General features: G+C 40.2%; 1 long non-coding RNA gene across 1 annotated transcript in view; it reads left to right on the top strand.

The window, feature by feature from the left end:
• The first annotated feature begins 3,858 nt into the window (after window positions 1-3,858).
• LOC109368968 overlaps window positions 3,859-4,316 on the top strand; it is a 5,300-nt gene continuing 4,842 nt past the window's right edge. The window contains exons 1-2 of the long non-coding RNA XR_002117478.1: window positions 3,859-3,944; window positions 4,069-4,232. This is a non-coding gene — a long non-coding RNA (uncharacterized LOC109368968). The remainder of the gene's footprint in view (window positions 3,945-4,068; window positions 4,233-4,316) is intronic.

Here is a 4,316-nt window from a genome sequence, read left to right as displayed (position 1 = left end):
AACACAAGTTTTTATAAAGGGTGAGTTGAACAGAGGTTTCCTTTCCTTCCCGTATTCTTATCTGAAGGAATCTCCTACTCCATGCTTCTTAAGCTGATATGTATTTTTGCATGCAGCTACATAGGAGAAAAAAAAAAAAACTTTGAATCTACCAGTAGTGGTTATTTGGTTATCAGCTAAAGATTGAAGTGAAATGGGTAAGAAACAGTTCCTTTTTTTTCCCTTACCTCTCCAGCAGAAAGGCAGTATTCTCCTGTTGGGGTAAGGTGAAACTAAATGAAACATGATAACAAAGAGCAGTCACAACTCTTCTTTCATTGCTGAAGAGCAATTCAATGTTACAGAAATAAGAATCATTTAAGAATTGGTGTAAAAGCTGTGACCACACTTGAACTGGAATAAGGGCAGAGGAGGAGACTGAGACGTCCCTTTTTCTTTTCATAAGGTTTGCTTTCAAATGCTGTTACGCAAACTGAGAGTCCTTTAATAAGCGAATTGTGCTTCTGCCCTATAACCAGAATTTGTACACTAAATCGTAGACTAAAAATGAAAAAATAAAAACATAAGAGTTCCCAGTTCCCTAGCGAAGTGTTACAGCCCCAACTGAATAAGAGATATAGTAAAGGAATTGTGGTGAGAACACTAACGAGCTCAGAACATCTTTACGGTTCAGCTCAGCCCTAGCTCAATGCTGTCGTAGGATGTGCGTCATTGGACAAACATTTTGAAAACCTTAGTATTTGAAATTAGATTGTGTTTTTCCAAAGCATTTGTGTTGGATTTGGAATGAGATGACGACACCTTGAATGTTGTTTAACAACTCTAGCTCAAGTGCTGCAGACTTAAGGAATTGCTGTGCAGAATTGATATGGAGTATATTTTGCTCTGTAGTGCACGTTACTGGTTTACAGCAAAACATTTGCTGTATACACTTTTGTTTGTTACACTTTTGTTTGCCCTTAATGCTTTGTGTTCATCAGATATACACATTTCTTTGAGTCCTTCTGAAGTAAGTGAACGACAGAGTAGCATTTAGCAAGGTTTGTTTGCTGATCTTATGACTTAAAACCTCTTTAAATTGTGGTTTTGTATTGGGGGAGGAATGGGAATCGCTGAAATGACAGCGCTCAGCATGAAACTCCTGGGAGACAGGATTTACAATCCTGACCTGAATGCATGCAAACTCTTTAAGTTCTGGATTGCCAAAATGCTATGTTGTCAGTGTGAAATAGCACGGTGCTATCAGTATGCCAGCAGCAATGAAGATGTACTGCATGCGGCTCATGAATACCAAGCTCCCATGCACAGCCGAGATAGAAATTTCACATGCATCAGTCATGTTTGCTGTTGTAGCTATCTCCTTGTTCCATATGTAAACATTTCAGACTGAGCTTCTAATGGTCAAATTGTATAAAATAAATTAACATGGGAGGAAAACTCCTACAGAATTTAATATGGTATTCAATGCAAACCCTTATTGATGGATTCAAAATGACGTGGCTAAAGGATTCGGTAATTAAAAACCCACTTAGCTACTTGATTCTCATTTACTTTTGTATTTCTCTCTTTCCTGTCTATCACTGTATGCCAAAGTCATTTAATATGGTAGAATTGATGGTTTGTACTGACTGCTTACATCTGTCCAGATAAACATGCTCCAGACGGTTTTCAGGTGGTATGGTCAGCTGGCATGGAAAAACCCATGTCTATGTTAGGAAACTCTTTAGCCAGCCAGCACCAGGATTGAGTGGGCAGCTTTCAAGCTGCCACTTTGTTTCTTGGGACAGTCCTTGTCATCTGATGTTTCCAGAACCAGACAGTTGTTCAGAGGAGTGTCATTTGTTCCGTGCCAGAACTGCTCAAGACTTAAAGATGTGTAACGCTGTAGAGGTTTCAGTATGCCTTAACAATATGGTCTCTTTTCTGGCACAGCTAAATTTGCTATGTAAATGTGCCTTTGGATACAATTCATTTTATCTTACCTATATTAGGTTCTTAATTTGTTTTATAGTCTAAGATGCTGGACTACAACTGGTAGAGAAATCAGAGCACATCTTCCTAATACTAACCTCTCTAAGTTGCTCACTTGGTATATAAATGTGCATACGGCAGAACTGTGCTCAAGAAAATGACGTGAACCCTTTTAATTATCTGTTCTTTAGAGAAGATGTCTTTAGCAAGAAGGCTAAATATGAGTTCAAAGAAATGTCTGAATAGAACTGTAATTTGTGGGTCTAGAAACAGTGTTGAAAACTGCATGCATACAAGGTCAGTTAGAGAAAGGCACAAAGGTAAAACAAAACAAGCAGCAGAACTGCAGAGTGCTGTGCGAGGAGGCTGTAATGAAAAGAAAGCTAAAGGTGTGATGGATCCTGAAGGACAAACAGCAGTGGGAAAACATGAACACAAGGTTGTACCGAGTGTTGTTAAAGGCAGGCTGAAGTAAATGGAAGTGGGCAGACGAGCTCTAACAAGAAAAATTTGGAGTAATCAGAGCTGTTTCAGTAAAACTTAGTCGCTAAGGACTGACTCCCACCAATTAAAGAAAAAATTGTACTTGGAAGACTTCTGAAAAGACATTCTCATCTGAGCCTCCACTATGTAGCAAGTACTTTGTAATTAAATTCTGGTCTGTTGGATTTATATTCTGACAGAGATCAGAATCCTCGCCTGATCACATAATTACAGTAAAATAGAAATGTTCCTTTCTAATAGATGCATAAAGCAACAAAGATATTTTAAAATCCCTGTCAAATCACTCAATGTAAATTATCTAATCAGATACCATAGCTACATAATATAATGTTAAAAACAGCAGAATTATGCCATTGCATAATGGCATAGCCCTGTTCCAGATTAAGGGGTTTATAATTACAATGTTTCATCATCAACCCACTCAACTCAATGCTGTCACAGAGCTTTGGAATTGTTACATACATTTATCTCTGTATTTGTTTTCATCTTCCTAAAAAATTGATGCTTTTTTCAAATATTTTTTCTTAGAAATCCATTTTTGGTGAATGTTGATGCCAGCGTGTTGAATATATATTTCTATAATATAAACAGCAAAACAGGATCTGTACAGTGCTGCTTGTTCAGAAAAACTGTACAACTTCCTACTTGACCACCACCACACCATCACTGCAGTGAGCAGTGATGAAAGTGCTCTTGAAAGGGGACCATGATAGTACGAGTGTTGAGAACCCTTTGATCTTACAGATGCTCAGAACCCTTGGCGAAGGGTGTTGCCAAACCATGTAAAAACTCTGTGGTTACGCAGCATTTTAATGGATATGAAATTAAATTTACCCAACAACAAGTTATCTTTTAGATATTTGGGCACCTGATAAAACACGGCAGTGCACTTAGATCTGATCATATCAGTATTGGTGAGGAGGGAATGCGTGCCAGTTCTCTTGAAACCTTGCCCTGATGATGGAGTTTATCTTCTGCAAGCAAGAAATAATATCAAGATACATTCTGTGCATTTGTATCTGTGTTACATAGCAAGGTTTTGGTAGTGAAGGGCTGTAGGGTGGTCTCTGTGACCAGAGCTCCACAGCTGCTCCAGAAGAGACCTGCCACTGCCAGAGCTGGGTGTGCTTCTGGGGAGATGTCATGGTTTCATGGTGCACTTAAGGAAGGGAAAAACTGTTATTCAGTAGGAGCTGAGAGAGAGGAGTGAAGAATTGTGACATCCCTGAAGCCACCAATGGCAGGGCAGAAGGAGGCCAGGGTGTGCTCCAGAAGCAAAGCAAAATTTCCCTGCAGCCCAGGAGAGGCCTATGGTGGAGCAGGCTGTCCTTCTGCAGCCCATGGGCACCACACGGAGATTATCTGTGTGATTATCTGCAGGAGGAGCAGCCTGTGATGCAACAGTAAGTGATGCCCAAAGAAGACAGAAGACCATAGCGAGCCCACACAGGAGCAGCACCAGGCTGGAGGTACCTGTGGTGAAGCAGGAGATATGGGGGATCTGCTGCACACAGCACCCTGTGCTGGAGTAGTAATTGGTGAGCTATTTCCCTGCCCTTAATTCAGGAGCCCTCTTCATCATTTTTTCCCCAGGCTCTATTGAGGAGAGGGAGTGCAAGTGATGTGGTGGAGCTGAGCTGCCCATCAGCATGAAACCACTACAGCATGAAATAGAAGCAGACAAGCAAGGTCATGGACACCATCATTGTACTTCCTATCAATCTGCTGGTACTGACAAGAAGGTGGTTCAAATTCAAGTGAGTTTCTCCTAAATATGCAAACATAGAAGTGAGTTTGTCTCCCTTAGCATAAAGTTCTTGTTTCTTTTTGTTTTTTTTTTT

Source organism: Meleagris gallopavo, chromosome 8 (genome assembly GCF_000146605.3).
Source record: "Meleagris gallopavo isolate NT-WF06-2002-E0010 breed Aviagen turkey brand Nicholas breeding stock chromosome 8, Turkey_5.1, whole genome shotgun sequence".
Lineage (NCBI taxonomy): Eukaryota > Metazoa > Chordata > Aves > Galliformes > Phasianidae > Meleagris > Meleagris gallopavo.
This window is presented reverse-complemented; position numbering and strand designations above follow the sequence as displayed.